This window comes from Vicugna pacos, chromosome 6 (genome assembly GCF_048564905.1).
Source record: "Vicugna pacos chromosome 6, VicPac4, whole genome shotgun sequence".
NCBI classification, from domain to species: Eukaryota; Metazoa; Chordata; class Mammalia; order Artiodactyla; family Camelidae; genus Vicugna; species Vicugna pacos.
The window spans coordinates 53,951,119-53,975,112 of NC_132992.1; the positions used below are offsets into that span (position 1 = coordinate 53,951,119).

Here is a 23,994-nt window from a genome sequence, read left to right on the forward strand (position 1 = left end):
AGTTCCCAGTCTCCTGAGGGACCTCTGCCCTCTGGAGATGTCCCTCTCTTGTCCTCCCACTTCTACTTGTGTCCCCATCTCTTAAAATCCTTTGCATCTTTAGTTTTGCTCTTCCATTTTGTGCCTCAGTTGTCACACATTCCATCCCCTCTAGGAGTTTTCCTCGGTGGAGCTGAACAGAGCTTTGCATCCAGTGAGTAGATGCAGAAAGAAGAAAGCCACATTAGCCCTTCTGCCCCAGGTCAAGTATACAGGAGAACAGTCTGACTTTTCACACCACTCTAAGTGACTGCCTCTTAGCACAACTCCTATGCTAATGAATGGAAGTGAGACTTCCCTTTCTTCTAGAGAAGTTACATTATGTAAACTAGTCCCTGAAGGCTCTCCTACCTTGGGGTATTTGGAGCCCTGAAACTCAGTTCAGTCACACACATGTGATGCCTAGAACACATCACTGCCCACTATGGCAAATGCAGATTATTTGGAGCCTTCATGTATATGATCATTATTTTCCAAGGGTAGAGGTCACTGACAGATCCTGTGGAGTGACCACAAGTGTATAATATGAAACCAGTTTCATAAGTAAGAAGATGGGTGGTTCTCTAAAGGGTCACCATTGGTAGACAATTCAACCAGACTTCACAAAATCTGAGACTTGTCATTGGAGACAATATGGAAGAAGCTCGGGAGAATAGGGGAAAGGGACAAGGACAGCATCACAGGAGATAGAATTCTAATGAAGTAGTGGTTCTTAAATGTCACCACATGAATCAGGCACAGCAGGCCCCTCTCCAGACTGACTGACTGAGAATAGGTGGCCGTGGGCCCAGGAATCTCTACTTTAAAATATTTCCCCAGGGAATTCTGACATTTGCCCAGGTCTGGGGACCCCACATTTAGAGCCTCCACCAGGAAAATAGCCCGTTGCTTTTCTCCATTAATATAACCCTTCCTATTAAGAAGGCACTATTACCCCCATTTGACAGATGAGAACAATGAGGCACAACTAGCAGTAAGCGGGGAGCTTGGATTTGAACCCATGTGATATGGCTTCAGGGACCGTGATAATATTTCAACAGACCTATTGAAAAAATAAAATGAGAAAGGCACCTGAAGGAAAAACAAAAGGAAGAAGTGAGAGGCAAATGAGAAAATCATTCTTGAGGATTTAGGAAATTATCGTGAAAAACCGATTCGACTTGCAGCCTGCAGAGGCGGGGACAGATTCTGTGAAATGCTTTCCACTAGGGCTGTCCAAGGGCAATGGTTGTCCTAATGACAGCCCCCAGATAATGCAAATTCTGTCACGAAAAAAGATTGGAATATGTCCAGTAGACTATATATGAAATACATACTAATATATTTAAGAATGATGTTTATAGATACACACTACTATGTATAAAATAGGTAGACAACAAGGTCCACTGTATAGCACAGGGAACTATATTCATTATCTTGTAATAACCTATAGTGAAAACGAATAGGAAAAGGAATACATATGTATGTGTGTATATATATGTATATACAAAACTGAATGACTAACTGTATAGCAGAAACTAACACAACATTGTAAATCAATTATACTTCAATTAAAAATAAATAATAAATTAAAATCTAAAAAAAAAAATGATGTTTAACATGCATTAAGTCTTCACACATAGCACCCAGAGAGTCCCATCAAAGGAAACATGCTGATTTCTGAACATTCTGCCTAGGAAAGTTTATACTCCGCAGTATGCCATTTTTCCATTGTCTAAAAGAACTCCTTTTTTGTCTAACCTAGATGGACGCTATGACATCATGCTTATTTGCCCTCTCCTGACCTAAACAGTAATGAAATTGAGGTCCTTGAAAAAAAACTCTCCTCTTCAGAGCCAGGACACTAAAAGCTTATCCAGATATGAGACAATTGTCTTGATAATATCTAGTCTAGACATAGAGACTTAGGAAGGAAGGTACAATTAGAATCTTTTTGTCTGGTGTTGATGTCTTCAAATCAGTTTTATACAAGTCTGATTTTACTGTGTTATTTTTGTACCAATGGTGAGAGAGAAAACATCTTTCCCAGGTCTTCACCAGAGTACTTAATTGCATTTATTCTTTCTCCATCCTTTAGGGCTGTCAGATTCAGTAACTGACTCTGTGATTGGCAGCCACAATTTCCTTGGCAGCAGCCACAGGGATCTGCACATCTAAACAGTCCTGAGAAGCCAGCCACTCACTGTCCCAGCACAGGAATGCCATTTCCTGAGTCCCTACCAGAATAGTCACGGACCTGTCTGGGGTCCAAAACTAATGTAACTAGCTCAAGGAGTAGAGCGCATGTTTAGTATGCATGAGGCCCTGGGTTCAATCCCCCGTACCTCCTCCAAAAATAAATGAATAAATAAATAAACCTAATTAACCCCCCCCCAAAAAGGATAGTAGTTTGACCTGAGTTGCCAGAGGAGTGGCCCAAGTGTGACCCTTTCTCACAGAGCACAATTATTTACCGAAATTGAAGACAAAAAAAATTTCTCTTTCTCTGGAGAGTTCTGCTGCTAATCCTGGTGCCACTAAAGTAGCAAATCGAGGTGTTCCAGTAAAAGGCCCACCCATGTTATCATAAAGCAGAAGAGACCAACAATCCAACTAAGTTATAATTAGCAGAACAGTATCAGATACTGCTAATCAACTCATTCTTACCATAAATCACAGGGAATGTCTTTAGGGCAAAGAGAGAGAAGAGATATTACTCTCATATTAATGCAAATAAATAACTGTCAAATGGATAGATGGAGGCGTAACCATCCACTCTGGTTGCTCTACTCTTGAGAGTAATCCTTGCTGCCTCTTTCTTGCTCTTCTCTCCCTGATACCTCCTCCCTGACGTTACCAGACACTTGACCATTTAGCACTATGGAAACCACTCAGGTGTTTGGTGTGTCTACTCTGCTCTCACCATCCACCTTCCTCCCTTTCAAAACCTGCCCCACATTGTCATGGAATGGTTTTTCCAGAATGCTCACCTAGTCATATCAGTCCTCTGACTAAAATCTTCTATGGTTCCTCATTTTTCGACAGTGGTTGCAATGTCATGGAAGTACTTCCCAAACTGACCCCAACCCTCTTCAATCCACAGTGGACTCCACCAGCACACCCCGGCCATTTGCTCCCACCATGCCCAACCATTCATGGCTCTGTCCCACCCACATGCCTCTGCACAGGCAGTTACCTCAGCCAGGAGTCCCCTTTCTCTTACTCGGCCCTCAGCCACCCTCTACATCTCTTCTAAAGACTTCCCTGGAAACCCAGGCAAAATAAATATTTCTTCTTTGTGCTTCCTCTTCTCAGTTTCCCCCATCAGTGCTCCGATCCTGTTTCCATGACTGTCCCAGCCATAAACCAGTCTGACTGAAGGCACTCAGCTTGGTGAGGTAAAAATGTGGAGGGCCCAGCCACCTGCTGGCTCTATGAAAGCTATAATAAAATCTTGAAAAGGGAAATAAGTGCTCTTGTGCTCAGATTTAAAGTAGATATTCTGAAAGTTACCTGATTTATTGTAGGTTCTTTTTCAATTCTTTTTTTTCTTCATCTTCAGTCTCTCAGGAATCTGGCTATGCACTAAATTCAATAATCATATGGAGCCAGTCACTTTTTAAAATCTTGTCATTTTAAATCATAAAAATCCATATATCTTTAAATTACGATTAGAGGGAACAGGCCGAGCAACTCTCACAGCATGATCTGAGGAGCTCAGAAGATGTGTTTGGGAAAGTGTCATATTCTCTAGGGCTCCTTCCTATCCTAGTCTGTATTCCATTAAATATGCCGTAACTATTCACCTTTGATATCAGACTATCAAAAGCTCTGAGAACTTCTGCAGTAAATCAACCTGTTTAATAACATTATTGAACCTAAGATTTTACAAACTTATTTGAGCCCTGAATTTCCTGCCCCAACTTTTTACCCTGTGTGACACCTATTGACCCAGTTTGGAACATACTGGCTTTTGTGATGAGGCAGATTTGAATGCCAGAAAGCGTATTAAGAAATGGCAGTTACTGGGCCAGGATCCGTCCGCTTCGTCCCCTGGAGTCCCTCTTGGTGTCACTTCTCTGGCATCTATAAAACATGGCGTGCTTTAGCTCACTGCAGCTCTAACCCCTCACCCCCACAATATCGCATTCAAAAATGACTTCGTGATTCAGCTACAGAAAACTAATAGTAAAGCACCAGGAGCTCTGTGTGTTTGTCTTTCAGCACCATGAAAATTCTGCCTGACTAGGTTTTCAAAACCTTTATTTGAAGCATTTGTAAGGCAGAAAAAAAAATTTTTTTGAAAAAGAACAGATTAATTTTAAGCCATTTGATTCTAAGATATGAAAATCCAAGGAAGTGAGTTATCAACAATTTTAGTTTTTGTATGCATAGTGAGTAATATAAAATACATTTTATTTGTTTTTAAAAATATACTAGTGCTCTCTATAGATATTACTAAACACAGATAACACCCAGGTTATAGAAATCTGGATTCATCAATTTTTGAAATGTGGTTTTATCAAGGTGTCACAATTTTAAAAAAATAGAAAAATAACTGTGTTTTATTATTTCTCCAAAAGTATTGGATAGAAATAAAAGTTAATCCAGCAAATATTATAAATTAGACAATTTGGAATCTTAATTTTAAAATTATGAAACTACACAAATAAGAGTAATTCTAAAAAATGTCCATGAAACCTGTTTTTCTTGGTTTTGTTTTGTTCTGTTTTCAGTCTAATTTAATTCTTCCACCCTGGTTAAATATTTCAGATTTCCTCTCAGTGGGACTCAGGCTGATTACTGACGGATTCTAGCCACCTGAGAATGGCATCTGTCTTCCTGTCACCATGCCAACTCTTCCCGTGACAAATGAGGGATTTCCCCTTTTTATTCCAGTCTTTCCTCCAATGAGGGAGAGACACGCGCCTCCCTCAGGAAGAGCACCATTTCTCATTACTGTTGGTTCCTTTCCTCTACTTTGTGTGAGAAAAAGGCTTGAGATGAAATCTTTTGTCTTTTTAGATATGTTTTGTTTTCTCACTATTCTTACTGACATCTTTGTGTGGTGTGGTGGCTGGGATCCCACTGCATTTACATGGCAACCAGGAAATCAGTCATTCAGAGTCGCCATGGTAACCGGAGGGGGGCAGGGAGGAGAAGTCCATTTTATCACGGTCGGCTGTGTCCCTTCCTGGAAGCCTCCAGAATTTTTAGACAGAGGTCATCATGAACACAACAACAACAACAAAATGCCTGTTGGCATCCAGGCAGCTGTGTACTGGCATCACAAAACGTCCTGTAGAGGAGGGTGTGAGTGACCCGGGGGCAAACATTACAAGGAGACAAAAGGCTTGCCCTCTCCCCGCGGAGCCCAGGGTGCTGCCTTGGTCTCCTAGCACGTCTGTAGAGGCAGGTCTGTGAGCTCCAGCTCCACACTCACTTGCCCAGTTCTCTCTAAAGCTTTGAGTCTGCAGAGAAAAAGCAGGTAACCAATGTTGTAGAAGGAGAGTGAGTGTCTCATTTGGGGTGGGGGCACAGCTCTGCTTTTATGGTAAAAAGAGCCCCAAACTGCGGAAGTGGGTCAAAGGTGCTGTCCCAAGAAAAACGGAAGTGTCTGTTAAGTCGTTTCCTGCCACATCTGCTTCTGGAGCTGAAAGGTGTCATATTTCAAATGAAAAAAAAAAGTCATAGGGGTTAACCAGTGAGATGACCTTTTATAAGCCAGATAATTAGAATCCTTAATCAATAGGCAGATTATGTTTTATAGCAAACAATAGGGGCCCTGGACCCCAGGAACAGACTTGGCTCCTGGACTGATTTAGTCAGACTTCTGGGGAGCCGGAACTGACCCAGAACCAATCACATTTCTAGCTCAAGTTGAGAAAGCACTGTCTGGTTTGAGACGTCTTCTAGTGGCAGTGTCCCAGTAGGCCGGGAGCTAGAAACGTGTGAATGGAGAGCCTTTTCTTTGTAAAGTGAGAAAAAAACTTCTCATCTTCTTTTTTTTTTTTTAAACAGTGTAATATTACTTTTTTCCTTTCTTGAAGATGAAATGAACAAACTCTAAATTTCTGGCCTCCTCCTTCCAAACTGCCCCCACCAGGCTCCCTTATGTTGATCTCAGTAAACAATTCCAGCCTCAACGTTCGCTTTAAGAGTCTTCCTTACTCTTATTTCTCCCGCATTCAATTTAGTAGCAAATTCTTCTAGGTCTGGCTTTAAAATATATTCTGAATTCAGTCTTTTCTCACCATCTTTATTACCCACCATACCCAAGCCTCCTCCTCTTTCTAAATGCTCAAAGAGCCTCCTGTCTGGTCTCCTTACCTATACCCTGGTCTCACGATGCAAGTTAGGTCATGCCGTGGCCCTGTTCAGACCACTCCCCACCCACCCACGGATGGACGGAACACTCAGAACACAACCATGACCCACAAAATGCTACCTGACATGCCCCTGCCTGCCCCTCTGTTCTCGCACCCTTCACATTCCTGTTTGTGTATTCTACTCTACCCACTCTGACTTCCTCGCTGTTCTTTGAACACATCAAGCATTCCCTGAATTCAGGGACTTTGCACCTGCTGGAACCCTCTTCCCCACATGTTCGGAGGCCTCTTGCTAGTGTTGTAGAAGCACTAAGAGAGTTGCAGTGCCGCAGACACATGGGGCTGCCCAGAGGGGGCTGTGGTGACTATGGGAGGAAACCAGGACCAGAGCAGAATGTGGAGGAATAAACACACTGACCTCACCTTCTGTGTGTTGACCAAACACAGCTGGAAACCACAGTCCAAGGCAGCTGGGTACTATACAAATCATCTGTTGTTGCATAACAAATTACCTCAAAACACAGTGCATTGAAACAATAAACATTTATTATCTCTTACAGTTTCTCTGGGTCAGCAATTTGGAAGTGGCTTATCTCGATGTTTCCTACCCCAGGTCTCCTATGAGATTGCAGTTAAGATGTCAGTTTTCTGAAGGCTGATCTTGGATGAAAGATTCACTTCCAAGGTGGCTCACTTAACATGGCTGGCAAGTCGTTGCTGGATTTTGGCAGGATGCCTAACACAGGCCTCCACAGGGCTACTTGAGTGTCCTCACCACATGGTACCTGGCTTCCCCATGAGTGAGTGGTCCAGGAGCCCAAGGTGGGAGCTACAGGGCCTTTTATAACCCAGCCTTGGAAATTACACACCATCACCTCAGCCATATTCTATTAGTCACATAGATCCATCTGAGTCAGTGTGGGACGAGACCACACAAAGGTATGAATGGCAGGAGCCACGAATGATTGGGGGCTGTCTCGGAGATACCTACTGGGCACAGAGCGAAACAAAGATGGTAGAGAATGAACTGAAAGGGTGGCGAGGAGGTGGAAATCAGGGAATAACCAGCACCCTTCCTTGACCATTCTACTTAAAATATTATATGCATTCCTGCCATTCTGTTTCCCTTTACTCACAAGCCTTAATGCTACCTGACATATCAAATATTTATTTTTTAACTCTTTTATTTTTGATTTCCCTACTATCATATAAACTCCACGAAATGAGAGACTTGGACTATTTTGTTTTTTGCTGGCACCTAATAAGCTTCCAATAAATACTTGTATATTTGAATACATGATTTATACTCAAATAAAGAGTAAAACTTTATACTCAGACTTTTAGATAAAAAGTTTTAAAATGACCAATTCCAGTGACATCCCCACCCTTTTTAAACTAAATGATTATTCCCCCCCCCCTCCCAAAATGCAGTGAATTAGAATTTGCTTTTGGGAGTTTTGCCAGCAACACAATTGCCTCTTGGTCTTTTCTCCCTCTTCATCTGGTGGTGGTGGTGATGTTCTCCCTTCATTTTAAGATCAAGTTTTCGTATTTTTTTCTCTTAAAAGTAAGTTGCATTGCCTTTTGTTTATTTGATTCTCAACTGAGTTCTGTTTTCAGAGGTCTGATTTAATCAAATGGTTCTCACGAGAAAAGGAAACCCTTCCTTCCTAATCTCCCCTATTATTTCCCTTCTGTTGATTCCTGAAACCTGCCAAGGGTACCTGTGGGAATTTCTGTGGCACCTACGAGGCTAAGGAGATTGCTGACCTGTGGTTACTGACGGTCAGAAGAGAACAGATTGCAAGCAGAGAATACTCTTCCTGGGCCCCACGTTGAGCCAATGTTCAGGACTAACTGCCCATGGGCTGACCGTGAGAAGAAAAAGGCAGCCTCGGGAACAACTGCATCCAAATCTAGAGTGGGTTTGGGGGTGGTTTTTCTCCTCCCTAGAAAGTGTGTTAGTAACACCTTTCCAGATACGAAGTGGGAGAAGCTGATCCCTTATGTTAGGAAGCAGGTTCCCTCGGAGTGGAGGAGACAAGCTTGTTGTCAAAGTGGTGAAAAGACAAGACTTGATGCCACGTATGCATACGTTATCATCCCACAAAATCTGCACAGAAGCATTTGTTGTAACTCCTTTTCTTCCTTTTTTCTTTTCTTTCTGTTAATAGAGTACTGTAACCTCGTGCATGTAAGCATATGCTCTACCACTGAGCTATACCCACCCCGCGTTGTAACTCCTTTTTATAATGTGGTGCACCTAATTTCACCATCCGTACCAGAACCAGCACCTTTTCTCTCTTATTCATTCTAAACCTAACCCTGGCCATCAGCTCGGCTGGTTAGGGTATGGTGCTGTTTCATAAACCTCATCCTTCACCCATTATAAATATGAGTAATTCGTGTAAAGTTCATTCATTCATTTAACAAAGGTTTAGTAAGTGCTCACTATGTACCAGACACCATCCAGGCCCTGGCTAACCATCATAAGCACACAGTTATTGTCCTAGAAATTTAGGGGTAGGAAGGTGTTTTTATTTTCCTATCTGATGATGGTCACAAATGGTGGGTCTTTGATGAATTTCCTTAGACTATTATTCCAGAATAAAATAAGAGTCTGTCTCACTAACAGTTAAGCAAATCCATTCATTCTGAACACTTCAGTTTCTTTCTTGAAGTCTTATTTTTCCCTAGCGGTGTCCCCTCAGCCATGGGCAAGTACTACTTTTTCCCCCTTGACTATATTATTTGAGGTTATTGCTGATGCCTTCTGAAGATATAAAACCACTGACGTATGTGATCCTTACTTAAAGGTTCAGGTAATACAGTTTCCCACGCTTATTTCAGAGCGCCCAGTGTGTTTTAGGGCATTGATGGGGTTTTCTTAGTCATGTTATGCTGTCAATTTTCAGCTCATATAACTACTTTTTAGATGCAAAAAGTTGGTGGTGGGGAGTTAGGAGGAATGCATATAAATATTTTAACAGCAAACAAATGGCTTGTCTGTGGTCTGGGTGAATTCCAGTATTTTTTGAGCTGGGAAGGAATCAATAACAATAACTGGTCTTGAGCAAGTAACCCACTCTTTTCATTTGAAAACAAAGCCATAAATGACAATTTATAAATAATGACAAACTTGCTTACTAACATGATACTCTAAGACTTAACTTTTTAAATTACAAATAAATCTGCAGATGCTTGGCTTATAATTTTCCTCCTAAAATTAATCTCTACCTCGCTTGAAATGCTTTTGCATTCATATATGCAACAAATACTTATTGCACACCTAGTATGTGCTGTGCACTGGGCACTGTGGGAGGCACTAGAGACACAGCAGTGAGTAAGACACTGGCTGTGTGTTCTAGAATTCCACACGCGGTGGAGGAAAGAGAAAGGGAACCATACAATGACAACACAGTGCAGTAAGAGCTGTAACCAAGATAAGAGGTGACTTGCGGAGGAGCAAGGATACAACTAACCCAGCCATTTTCTTTTAGAAAACTGTGTAAGTAAAAGTAATTTGCTAAGAAAGTTTATTTGTTAACTACGTTTGCCAAGTCAATAATTTGCGATTTCTTCTCTGCTGAAATTACCCTGCACAATCATACAAGTAATATTTAAAGAATGTTGACTAACTTCTTGCTAAAGCAACAAGTCATTTTTGTAACATTTCATAGGAAGTTATCTCAAATGTATTGCATTACTGAAAATGCACCTTCTAAGTTTAGAGATTTGCAAGAAGAGCCACCAACAAACAAAACTTTTTAAGAGCTTTCTATGTATAGTGAGACTTCTTTATCACACCAGTAACTTACAGATTTTTGCCTCCTGGTTTAATAGTATTACTTGATTGGTAACTTCAGGGTCTTTCCTGTTTCAACATCAATATCACATTTTTCTTCTTGCCACATTCTCTTCTCATTTTTTAATTCCCAGGGACATTTTTGGTCATATTTTAAGCAGCCTTGGTGGTTTGTTTGCTCATTCACTTAGAATTTTGTAAAATCTACATTTTTGGATCTTCAGAGTGGTCATTAGTACTCATAACTTTCCTACACAAGACCTAACGGTTTAGATTCACTTAAAGTTAACAAACACGTACTGAACACACACAGTGTACAGAGATGAGAGGCAGAGCCCTGCCCTCAGGGGGCACTCAGTCTAGTTAGACTCCAGTGGACTCAGGAGAAGACAGATTCACCATCTAACACTTGGCATCTCAATTCCCTCGCCAACTCCCATGGTTCTGTTTCTGAAATTCTATCACAGGAAGATTCAAAGTGAGAAACTTAAGACTCAGGAGGAAACTAGAGCTGGGGAGACCAAGGTCATAAGCGAACCTATGAATATTCTTTGCAGTAGGGATATGACCAAAGACGCGATGACAGAATGCCCTCAGACGCCTTTGATTCTCTACCTTTTGCTAAGCTACTTACCAGCAAAATAGTGTGGTGACATACCTGGCACAGAAAGACCAAATCTTACCTTTCTGCCTGGCCTGCAAATGTTTGGAGTTATTATCATATAGCTTTTCTTTCAAGACACTTCAAAATGATTTACATGTGCGATAATAATCTCACTGATTCGTATCCTTTCATTCAGACCTTCCTTTCAAAGGATTGTTTTTCCCAGACTCTGCGTGTGCACAGCGTTCTCTAACCTCTGCCATACTTCGTTGCTGACTCCCTCTTGATCTTGTTGCTTGTTTCCTGTTGTCTCTGCTTTTCTGTTTGCATCTTCAGAGACTTTTTAGAGGGGACAGGTTGTATTTTGCAGAATGACTGTTTCTGTTTTTAACAGCAAGAATGCCTTTGGCTTCAATTCTTTCATCACCCAAGTGGACGGTCTAGCTCCACCTTCCACTGGTGGAGGGTTTGGAATATTTTCTGCTTATGGGAAGACTAGAACTTCAGATAAGAAGCAGGCAGCGTCCACTCACGGAGTGTCTAGCCTTTGTCCCTACTTAAACTGGCCAAACTCTCCCTGAGCACAGCTGTTTGGATCCACATCCGGGCCTCTCTGGCTCTTTCTTGCCAACTTCCAGCTCTGGTTTGACCTCCTCCCCCATCTCCTGCCTGCCTCCCTCCATACCTGGTGTCCCCTTCAGCCAGACCTCCTGTTTCATAATTAGCCCTCCTCAACCCTTGTATTTGTTACGAATGCAAGTTTCTTGAACTCTTTCATCATGGCAACCTCCACCTAGGGCTTTAAGTACATAACACAGCATATATATACAACCCAAATGAGTTCCATTGGGGTGACATTTCAGGCAGTGGCAGGGAAGAATCTGGGGAGCTTCACACTGTCTACTCGGCCCCCCTGTTAGCCCTGCCCAGGGCAAAGGGAAGGGAGAACTCATGCTTCTGATGCTTTGCCCTGTGAAGGAAGAGCTGACCATCGCTCAGCAAACCCCTCTTTCTATTAATTTTGTGCTGAGCTGTGCAGTGGAGACTGACAGTTCCCATTTTTTGAGGGCCAGCGACTCTCTCTGGAGAAGGCTGAGTTCTGCCCGCCCTGCCCCTGGACTCTCTTTAAACAGAGTAGGATTCAGTCTTCTTGGCTCCTAGCAGCTGGAGGTAGGCTCAGATGTCTGGTGGGGAGGGGCTGATCCTGTGACACACAGATCAGATTATTATGATGCCTTTTTTTTTTTTAAGCAGTCTTAGAGAGACTTCCATTCCTGTTAATTGATCCAAGAAATGCCTGGAATTATAGATTTTCTGTGATAAAATAATAGCTCAATGATTCACTTATTTATTCTTGATTACTATTTGGCACAACAGTTAAGCCAATGTATCATTAAAGTAGATGAGTGGACAGAATTTATTAGTATATAAATTCACCTTCTTATTCCCATTTCACTCTGCCCTCTCCAGCGCAGCCCACACATGCCCTCAAGGAAGCAGCAGTGCTGGTACAGTTTCTGGCTCCTCTCTGAAGCAACAGAATAAGGAAGGACAGAGAGATACCCAAAAAGAGATCTGGACAGAGAAGCCGGGCGGGGGGCGGGGGTAGGGAGGGGAGCTTAGCCACAGAAGGCAAGTCAATCAAAATAGTAAAGAAATAGCTGGGCATGGCAATGGGGGGAGAGAGAGAGGAACAATATTTAAAGAGATCAGAGGAAGAGTTTGAGGACTTGGCATGGGAGGGGCTCTGGGACAGCTGTGAGGTGGCAAAAACTGGAGAATGCAGGTACAAGGGGAAAATGAAATTAGTCTCTTTAAAATTATAAATTAGTCTTTAAAGTTCATCTGGAAATGCAAGTAAGGAATGGCTTTCTTTCCTTTTTTTCCTGTTTCTTTTTAAAATGTATTTTAAAAATTTCTTTTTGTTGCCAGTCTGTGCTTCTTTATAAGCAATTCAGTGCAGAAATGGAATGAGGAGTTGCCCCAGGATTCTTTAGGGTTACCTATATGACAAATATTCACGATTTGGTATATATGGATCATGGCTTTCTGCAGACAATTTGAAAAAAAAAAATAGATGGCTTATTGTTTCTTATCCCATGACCAACTTCTCGTATTAGAAACTTCCTTTTCCCCTACTCCTCAGGCACCCAAAGGAAAATAAGACCAGTTTTGGAATTTCTGCCAGCTATGTCTTTTCATTATACAAACATCTGTTAGCTCCCTGCTATGTGACAAGCAAAGATGAATGAAGCATGGCCCTAGCCTTAAGGGGCTCAAATACTGAGGAGGGAGGTGGACATAGTAACAACTCATTAAATAACATAGTTAATGCTGAAATGGAGACTGAGGCAGGGCACCATGCACTCACAGGGCCAGGAAGACCCAGCTCTACTCTGTCTTTATAGGAGGACAAAGTAGAAAGTATTGCAGGCTATAGGAGGCTGGGGGAATTTTATCCAATCCTCTACTACAATATAGAGGGAAAACCAAAGCACTGCAGTAATGAGACAGTGGCGAGGATAGTAGAGAGGAGGAGTTTGGTCAAAGAGAGTTTCCTGGTGGGTATGAAGGATGAGGAACTCGAAATCAGACATGCGGTAACAAAGACCAATGGTTGTAATGTTATTTTTACATTCCTGCTCTGGGCGACTGGTTTATATTCCTCACTAAATGCAATGGAGACTATGGAAAGGGGACCAAGCTTTGGGTGAGGCAACATGTGTGATTTGGGGAATGCTGATATTAAAGAACTCCAAGGCACATCCAGCTAGAGTGCTCAGTAATCCAGGAGAGAGATCAGGCCAAGATCATGGCCTCCTTTTTACCATTCATCTCCTCCACCAGGTGGTTGTGAGTACAAGGTATCGATGCCTACAATTTGGGCCACTGATGAATGTTGAAGAACTTTACAGGCCTTTGTCTTATGTACCGGCTCACGTTTGGTTACTGGCTCATGGTAGTGTGAACTGTTAATGGTGTCATGTAATTATATCTCTTAAGAAATGAACGCTTTGCAGACTCAGTATGTCCACTTACCATGCTTGCATTAAGAGCTCTGGACTGGATTAATCTTCTCTTGGCCAGTCTACACCTCCACATTTTTCTTTTCTCTCCAGAAAAACAACTATTAGAATTAGTGAAAAGCAATGAGGGTAAAGACAGGAAGAGGAAGATCTTAAAATCTAGTTTTCAATTTTGAAGAGAGGTTGGCTGGCACTTCTCAGCAATGGTCAGAGTAACCTAGTGAGAGATTTATGAGGCCAGAGATAGAAGAACCAATCAGAAGGCAGCAGGCCAACTTCCTAGAGATTTTATTGTCAGAAAGAGATGTCCCTATGTAGACATAAAGATAAGTACCAGCCACTCTTTGATGGTTGAGAGAGTGAGTGAGAAAGGGAAAGGGGGACAGAGGATTAAAAAAAAAAAAGACCAGTTTGAATCCAGAGTTAACACCAGCATCTGCTGGTTTAAAATTAACCAAAGATTTGTTTCCATAATCTTTCCAACCATTTATAATTGCGCTTCTCATTTTTCTTAGACTTGATGTCATAATATATTTAAATTTTCATTTAAAAGCTCCCAATAACTTTTGACATCAAGATTCCTGATTGGGAGGTAATTCATATCTGATCTTCATTTGTGTTATAGGAGGCTGTGGGAATTTTATCCAGTCCTCCCCCAAAACTACAATCCTATTTCCTGTTGGTTCAAAAGCAGTTCCTCATTTTAAATCTTGAAACGATCCATTTTGTAGTTTTCTGATGTTAGTGAGTTGACAGCGGGGTCCTTTTTGATAAAAATATTTCCAGGAAGAAATAAGCAAACTCTGTTCATGGAACATCAAATCTAAACAAAAGGTATCCTGGGGACTGTAGGATCCTGCAGAACATTTCATAGAAATTAAATTCTGTACCTCCCAGGCTGATATGCTGTGGTCCCCACGGCAGGTTAGGAAGGCTCACTTGGTGACTTCTCTGACGATACAGTTACCCTGCATTTAGCCTAGATTTCCATCACTTCCTGTTAGTTTACTTGCTGGAAGGCTAAGGCTGTGTTAAAAAGTGAAGTTGGGAATTAACTATTTTGCGCAGGAAGATTAGCTTTCCAGGCACTGATTCTTGAGGAGAGGTTTTTCAACGGTGTTGCCTGGGAATTAGAAGGATCCCCCCAACCCCAGCTCTCAGCCTGCACTTAATCTGTAGCTTCCCCAAAGCACCTTGTGTTCATTCTTGGGGAGAATGACTCAAAAGCTGAATAAATTCAGAGACCCAAGAGTATCGAGGTTTAGTGGTGAATATACCAACTGTGGGCAATCGGGAAACCAAGAACTGGTCCTGTTTGGGCTGCTGACTGCCCGAGTCGCTCACTGTCTCTGAGCATCAGTGTCCTCTGAAAATAACAAGAGCTGATATGTATTGGACACTTCCTAGGTTTCAGGAATGATCATTATCATTTTGTGCACCATTTCATTTACTCCTCAGATTTCTGCTGTGTGTTAGGACTATCATCACCTCCATTTTGCACATGAGGAAATCACACAGAAGTTAAATAATTTGCCCAAGTTCATACAGTCACAAATGACAGCTTGGATTCAAATACTGGTGGATGGTCTGTGTACCCTTACTCCTAATGCTACTCCACCTCCTAAAGTGAAGGGAAAGGATAAGAGGATGAGGGTCCTTTCAGCCCTACTAGAGTGGGGCAAGGGGAAGAGGACTCTGTTTCTGGGCTGAAAAGATACAGCATTAGTTTCTACCTCATTCATCCCTTCCCACCACTGAGCATCTTTTGGGGATATGTCTTCACTCATAGGCCACAGGTAGCCTTGCAGTACTTGGGTCATCTCCTGTGCCCCACAGGAGTACATACCAGGGCTATTCTTCTCTGAGCACATGGATTCAGCAAGATCGCAGTGGTCGCAGGACCTTGGAGAAATTAAGTGTCTGGAATGTTAGCCACAGGGAAAAAAAAAAAAGACTTCAGCAAGAAGCTGCGCTTTCCCAGCTCGCTGGCTTGATAGGGACCACAGTAAATCAAGCAGAGCCACGGAGGCCGGTATTGGATCTCAGGGGCGGAACCTGGCCGGGGGCTGTCGACCCCCTAAAGCAACAGCAGCAAACCCATCTTCAGGATAAGAAAGCAGACTGTGTGCCGGGAAGGGGATCGGGGATGGAGGTGAGGGTGAGGGAATGAGAAGAGGCAGGAAGGAACAGGCAGCACCAGATGGACCTTGGCACAAGGGGGAGAGGGGCTTGTAGCCCTGGTGTCAGCAGCCCTGCAGAAGGGGAGAGGGCTCCCCTGGGCCTTGACATGGAAGGGGAGGGAAAGAAGTAAGCAGCTCACAGCTAGCGAGAGGAGGAAGTGGGAGATGCTGCTTCCTGTAAAAAGAACGTTGACTGAAGACAAAGCTGGGTGGGGACTAGTCCCTGGGCTGCAGGCGCGGCTGCTACACATACACACAGCGGCTGCCGCTCCGTGGGCAGCTCCTACTACTGCTGGGCTGGGTTGGGCTGCGCGGGGCGGGCTGCGCCGGAGCTCGCCTGCACACAGCCGCGCGGAGGGAGGAGAAAAGACACTCTTCTCTGGCCAGCCTCGGGAGCCAAGGTAAAGGAAACGCTTTTCATCTTGCTCCTTTTTAAGTGAGAAAAATGACCACCGCCTGCCGTCTTAAGGGCAGATTTCGAAGGAAAGAGAGGCACAGTGGCTCGGGGTTGGGGGACATGGTTAGGAGGGGTTCTGTTAGGAAAGCTTTTGAAATGACCACATTTGTGACACCTTTGTTTTTTAAAAAAATAATCCTCATTAGTGCTTAGCTTCGGTGACTCATCAGGAAAACATACTCAATGTTAAGAAGCTGTTTGCATAGTTCTGGAAGAAAAGCAGAGCCCAGCTGAAATCATTTGGGGCTGAGAGGCTGTAGGCTGATCATCTGAACAGTGCAGTCCTGTTTCAGGGGTGGAAGGAGTGGAAAACGTTAACTGCATTATCTTTCTTACACAGTGCACTAGGGTAGCTTTAGTCTTGCGGCATGATGACTGATTTGGCTTTTTTTTAATGGTTAGCTCCTTTTGTACTCAGAATTTGCCAACAAAGGCTGCAATTGCATATGTGAGGGGCAGTATTTACCATTAAAAACGATGTCTTCCTCCCTCTGCTCTGTGCAGCTGCTTTCAGGATAACCTCAGAAAGAGCTACCATTTGCCAATAGGCTGTATCCTAAAGTTGCATCCTTTCTCAGAGGAGTGTGGCAGGTTTAACTTGTCTAGACTCAGATACCCATACATATATGGATTTCATGTTTACAGAGATTTTATTCGTCTCTATGTCAAGGTGCTTATTAGCCTCAGTAAGAGACAACATGTAAAAGTGCTGCCGGGTTGTTTCCTTACCTGCATAGTCTACAGATAGACAAAATAGTAAAATCAGAACATGATTTTTATTGTGTGATTTTCTTAAGCAATGGGTCCTCTTATTGAGAGCCTGTGGCTGTGGCTTGTTCATATTTGTGAATGATACGTAAAAGTGCGGTAAACCGGTCTAACGGATTAGGAATGAGATTGTGAGATTCCTTTGGCAGGATACGTAGGAGAAGGAGTTTAATATCCTAGCGTAGCATGATTTAAAAAATTAAGCTTTTGTCTCCAACAGAAAGTGTGGTTAAGCCATAAATGATCACTGATGAAAGATTTTGTCTTGCATTTTTAGAATGAAAGGAGATACATTTTCAAAGGAAAGAACTGCTTTTAGCAGAGTAAACATAATAAAAAGGTTGTATTTAGACACCCATAAATTCTTAAAATGTATGTTTTAAACACTATGCACGGAGAGTGTATATGCCTCCTCATTTATCATCATTCTCAATTTGAAGAGCGATAGTTTTTTGTTTTTTGTTTTTTTTTCAATGCTATCTCTATGAAATTAATTTGGCTTCTCAAAATGTATGGGGTAGCAGCACATTTTCAGAGATAAGAATCTTTGGGTACTAAAGGGAAAAAATGTCTAGTTTTCTGAGCTTACTTATGAAACCAAACCTGAACGATGACTAAGAGGGGAAATATTGCTGGTGTTGAAACAGTGGCGCTCCCCTGACAGATCCATTGAATTTAATCAAATCTGCGGGCAAAACAAGTCACGCCGCATACTCCACGGATCCAGTTCCTGTTTGTCTCGTGGTGTGAAAAATGTAAAGATCATCTTCTCAGAGAGGAGCTCTTAGGTAGCTCTTGGATTCAGGATGCCCCTAACTGCAGCTCCATGATCACACTGCCTATCATGAAATGAAATGGCAAGTTGGGAATCTGGGCTGTGTGAATGAGGATGGGGCTCACCCTCTGGTACTTACTCATCTACAGTCTGGATTCACTGGATAATGCCAACACCCTGCTATGTGTGGGGATGTGTGGACAATCTGCCTTACTCCTCTCTGTGTGTTTCACAAAAGAGTAAGAAAATGAAACCTTGGCTCATAGGCACAGGGGCGTCCAGAGGCTCCCTGCTCTCTTTCAGAAAACATCTAAGAGATGCCTGTTTTCTGCACAGCCTGAAACATTCCCTTAATTGTTACATTCCAGCTTGAAGCACACATGAGTGAGTAACAGCAAATCACTACCTATGATGGTAGGAGGTTTAAGAGAAAGGTGAAAATGCTCCTCTCCTGTAGAATGGGACTATTTCCACTTACTCTTGGTGTATGGAATATTTAAGACATACTGCTTTTCTCCAGAGGATTCAGTGGCTTTTGAGGGAGTCAGCCAACACTGAAATTTTAACTGTATGTGTGTGTGTGTTTTTTCCCCTGCCATACGGTCAATGGCAGAATGGAAACATGACTCCATTATTTCTTGGCCAGTTGTGGGCCTCATGGTAGACACAGAGTGAATGCATTTGGTTGACTGACTTTTTTAGCCTATTTCACAAGGCAGGCCCAACTTTTATGTATAAAAGCTCTAGAGTCAAAGCACAGAGCCTCTTCAAAAGACAACTGAGGGTGGAAGAAAACAGCATCGTGGAGCGAAAAGAACATAGGCTTTGAGAATCAGACAAATCTGCCTTTGAACCCTAGCGCTGCTTCTTACTCCTTGACCTGGTACATTAACTTATGAATGTTGGTTTCTTTGCTGTATAGAGGGGTTAATAGTACATAATCAGGGTATTTTTTTGTGTTTTTTTTTATTTTTAATTTTTTAAATTTTTGCTTTTGTGTATGGATATGTGAGTGCCTGCCTGGTACGTAGTAAGTACTCAGATGTCATTTTTTTCTCTTGCATGGCTTGCAGGAAAAGTTAGCATGTTCTTGATCTTTGCCACTCCCTCAAGGGTTCCAGGAGACATATTTTTTTAATTGTAGTAAAATATATACAACATAAAATTTCCCATTTTAACCATTTCTAAGTGTAGTGTTCTGTGGCTTTAAGTATATTGACATCGTTGTGCAGCCATCGCCACCATCCATCTCCAGAGATTTTGCATCTTCTCAAACCAAAACTCTGTTCCCATTAAACACTAACTCCGCATTCCCTCCTCCCCGCCAGCCCCTGGCAACCATCATTCTACCTAATGTCTATATATCTGACTACTCTAGTTCCTCATATAAGTGGAATCATACAGTAGTTGTCCTTTTGCGACTGGCTTATTTCACTTCAGAATTAATTAATTAACTAAATTTGAATTAATTAGAGTTAATTAATTTAACATGCTTCCATGTAATAGCACGTGTTGGAATTTCCTTTGTTAGGCTGAATAGTGATCCATTATATGTATGTACTACATTTGTTTATGCATTCATCTGTTGATGGACACTTGGGTGGCTTCCACATCTTAGCTACTATGGATAACACTGCTATGATCATGGGAGTACAAATATCTGTTGGAGTCCCTGCTTCATTTCTTTTTGGGTACCCAGAACTGTAACCACTGTATCATATGGTAACTCAGTTTAATTTTTTTGAAAAATAGCCATCCTATTTTCCAGAGCAGCTGCACCATTTTATATTTCCGCAGCAGTGCACAAGAGTTCTAGTTTCTTCACACCCTCACAACACCAGTTGTTTCCTGGGGTCCTTTGTTTGTTTGTTTGTTTTTAATGGTAACTATCCCAGTGGGTGTGAATTGGTATCTCTTTTTGGTTTCAATTTGCATTTCCCTGAGGATTAATGAAGTTGCGTGTCTTTTCATGTGCCTATTGGCCATTTGTATGTCTTCTCTAGAGAAATGTCTGTTTTAGTCCTTTACCCATTTTTTAATTGGATTGTTTCCAAGGAGACTTTTTTAAATGATGGGATCTCTTAACATAGTGTGTCAGAAAGATCATGTTTATGATATTTGTATTTAATCCCTGGTATTTACCGGTATTATCCTACCCAAGTGAAATTCTGCTTTAAAAAGTAACTTTTAAACTCAAAAAGGAGAAAGAAAATCCGCATAAATCCTGAGAATGGTGACATCAAGACCCTTAGAGTGAAATTCAAGCCCTTATTGTAGACCAATGACCCTGCTGGCCAGGTGAGGGCCAGGTACAAAGGAGGCACGGGGTTGGGGGCTGTCACCTCAATGTCTTTCTAGCCTCTGCTCATTGGCTGCATGAGAAACAAGGCCCAATAGGTAGCAAATTCAGAAAAGGGAAGAGAAACATTTGTTTTCAAACTCTTTTTAATGGGGAGCATTAACTTGGAAAGGGGCAAAACAACAGCGATAGGTTCTGAGAGAAGTTTCTACTAATGAAATGTGATTCTATGCTAAATTTCACTTTTGAAAATATAGAATCCCGTGTTTCATTTTCCACCACAGATTTCACTCTTGATTTGGTCACTGGTGAGGCAGGGTATGGATAGAGCCGAGGAGATCTGGGCAGAAGATTAGGGAGGACTCTGTTGAACAGCAATGATGTCTGAGATTTATGGTGTGGGTGCAGATGTTGACCTTGAATGGTTTGAAGAGCTCCTGAGTATATGTTAATTTTTTGTAATACCCTCTGTGTGTGTACAGGGGGGTTGGATAATGAATATGCACATCTATTCATCCTATAGTTACTGAGAGCACCAGGGACTGACTTTTCTAGACCCAGGTGGGAGAGGGGAATTACAGAGCTGTGTCAAGACTTAGTCCCGGCCTATAACATGGTAGAATGGTAGAGCTAAAAACGACCTGGGGATGAGCCTGTATCTACCACTCCCTGGCGGACAATAAAATAGGCCCCCAATTTGTTACCTTTCTAGAGCTGCACAGTTGATTAATACCTTACCTCCCAATTCAATCTCCATTTTACTTCCCTCCATCATAGGATAAATGGATAGAGAAAATCTTTATACTTTGTCACTTTAAAAATGGTCCGTAAGACCAAATTATTTTGTTTAAAAAGAAAAGAGTGATGTTTAAATTTAATACCTTATGGAAATATGGAGTTTCTGTATTCAAATTGATTCAAATGTTAAGATGACACTGTGGCACTGAGATGCAGGTGTTTTAGGTAAGAGCACTAGGGATATATGTGGTTCTCCAAAACTCTTTTGTTAAAACAAGCTATAGTTAAGGGGAGTCAGTGTTCAGATAATCTTTAGAGGACTTCATTCAACATTAAAACAGAGGGAGCTCAATTCTCAAACTCTAGTGATAACATATCTCTCAGAAGTGGTACCACTGAATACCATGGCATAAGATAAGACAGGATTAGCCTTTATCTTGGCAAATATGTGTAAACGGCCAAGCCTTTAATGGAAAGGCTTGGAAAAACCAGTCACTTGACCCTTCCTCCCTGTTTCTCTGGCCTTCCCTTGTCGCCCTGCCATCCTGGTTGTCAGAGTCAGACCTTCCCATGATTGTCTGCCCCAGGCGCCTGGCAGTAGAGCTGATGGGGGGGGGGGGTCTGGGAACTGGAGTGATAGGCTCTCCTCTACATTCCTTGCAACATCAACAGGGCCATGGCTGTTCTTTGAAAATCCTTTTTTAAAAAAAAATTTCACTTTTTACTATTCCCTTTGCATTTGCAATCAAAACCATTAAACCCAAGCCTCCATGCCCTTTGTTCATTACAGGTGACCTCAGCTTCTGTTTTTTGGAGAAACCATATACTACAGAATTACTCAACCTCATTCTTTACTACCTTGCAATGTCTTGTGTCTTCACATTTTCTTCTCCCTTCCAAGGTCAAATTAGGACAGTCTTTCTTTCCAGCCAGGAGTAAACTCTCTACTTGGACTCTCCAGTGTATTTCCTTTCACTTTCTAGGGGATTATGTTCTGACAATTATTCTACCTCCCTCCTACATACATATTTGGTTGCTTCTTTTTATTGATCCTCTTTGCCTCCAAACATGCTTAGTTTACATGTTTAAATTAATTAAAAATTAAACAAACCTGCTGCCAGCAAATCTTCCCTTTGAGTTTTGTAACCTCTCCTATCTTCTTACCTATCAGAGTGGAAAAATAGTTTTCCCTCCACCCTTCTCAGTTCTGGAAACCCTGTAACAAAAGACAAATTAATAAGAGAAAAACAAGCAGATGTTTATTAACTTGTGTACCTCATGGATACATGGGCAATACCAGGGAAAAGTGAGTAACTCTCAGAAGTGGCTTAGAATTCAGGCTGAAATACTATCTTCAGCTGAAGACAAAATAGAGGAGGAGAAGTTATGAGGAGATGACCAGGAGAAGCATGGTAAATAAGAATAAGATTTGATATGCTGATTTAAGTTGGTGCCTCTCCATTGACAAGAATCTCAAGGGCGTCATTCTTCTCTTCCTGGTACAGAGAGCGAGGTACCCTTACAAATGGAGACTTCCTTCGTAAGTGTAAATTCCCCTTACAAAAAGGTAACTTCTAGTCTGTTTTCAGAATTTGTCCTGTGTCTGCTACTTCCCAAAATAACCTACCCAAAATAATCCTTATGCCAAAGAGGCATATTTCAGGGTGGCAGAATATGCCACCCTTCACACCTCTCTGAAGGCTCCCAACTTCTCCATTAACTCCAAGTTCTGCTCCCCAAATATGAATGTTCTCAAGATCTGAGTCTTCTATCTCCCTCTCCCTTTTTTAGATCCTTTTCTGTGATTTCAGTCATTGTCATTGTGTGGGTCAGTTCCAAATCTGATTCTCCATACTACTTTCTCACCTACTGTAAACTTGCACATCAAGCACCACAAACTTGCTGGAACATCCAACCTACTGAAACTGAGACTCACGTGTCCAAATCAGTGCTCACCTTTGCCTTTCCCATTCAAAACCAGCTCCTCCTGACTCCATGAGTATTAAAGACACCCCATTCTCTCTGCCCATCAATTAGAAAAACTCAGTTTCATTATCTTCTTCACCAAACAAGTTACAGTCACTTGCATAGTCGTTTGCATTGTCATTGGAAATGGATCTTGACCCCATCTACTCTTCCCCATGTTGGTAGCCAGTGTCTCAGTTCTGGCCCTCTTGACCTCCAGATGGACTTATTTGTTGTTTGTGTTCTTGCCTCTCCCTCGAAGAACCTTCCTGCTTCTCTTTCCACACTTTACCCATATCATCTTTCTTCTCTGACTACTTAAATTCCATTTGTCCTATAAGGCTCAGTTCGAATGCTGTCTCTTCTATAAAGCCTTCCTGGGTTTATTCCTTCCCCAGTAAATAGCAAGTCTTCACCTCCTCTGACATCTTTTGTTCTTTCCTCACAGCAATTAATGCATTCTAGTGTGGATAATGGCAATCTCCTTTTTTTTAATCTTGTTTTGCAAGCTCTTTGAGGACTGCAGCCACACCCAATGTCATATTTGTCTTCCTTATAGCATGCAAATGCAGCTTGGGTTTTTGTTTGATTTTAATTTCAGTTTTGTTGAGGACAACTGGCAAATAAAATTGTAAGATATTTAAAGTGAACATCATGGTGATTGGATATATGTATATACTATGAAAGGATTCATTTCTCCCAGCCAGTTAACTAACACATTCATCACCTCACATATTTGTGCTTTATTGTGTGAGAACATTTGGGTTCACAAATGCAGTTTGTTGATCATTCCTTTATTTAATGAACTTTCTTGAGTCACTCATTCTTTGTTGCAGAGTGGGCTCGATATTGTAGGGGCTCATAGACTGCTGAGGAAGCAGACAAATACTGACAAAATTACAATATAGTTAGTCAGTCTGTGTGCAAGTCTTAACATCTGCAGTGTGCCATGGAACACTTGGATGAACAAAACAAGCCAGTCCTTTGTTTTCTTGGAAATGACATTCTAGAGTTTGGAGAGACTGACCCA

The 23,994-nt window shown here is 41.9% G+C and overlaps 1 protein-coding gene and 1 long non-coding RNA gene across 2 annotated transcripts in view; one reads left to right on the forward strand and one right to left on the reverse strand.

Moving 5' to 3' along the window:
• Positions 1-3,545: 3,545 nt before the first annotated feature.
• LOC140696925 (uncharacterized) lies at positions 3,546-4,817 on the reverse strand. Its single transcript, XR_012073606.1, has 3 exons — positions 4,720-4,817; positions 3,986-4,104; positions 3,546-3,603 (listed from the first exon to the last, which is right to left on the reverse strand). It is a non-coding gene; the product is annotated as an uncharacterized lncRNA (long non-coding RNA).
• Positions 4,818-16,159: 11,342 nt separating this feature from the next.
• GNG2 (G protein subunit gamma 2) overlaps positions 16,160-23,994 on the forward strand; it is a 114,844-nt gene continuing 107,009 nt past the window's right edge. Inside the window, exon 1 of the mRNA XM_031679044.2 lies at positions 16,160-16,363. The gene's annotated coding sequence lies outside the window, so the exon portion shown is untranslated. The remainder of the gene's footprint in view (positions 16,364-23,994) is intronic.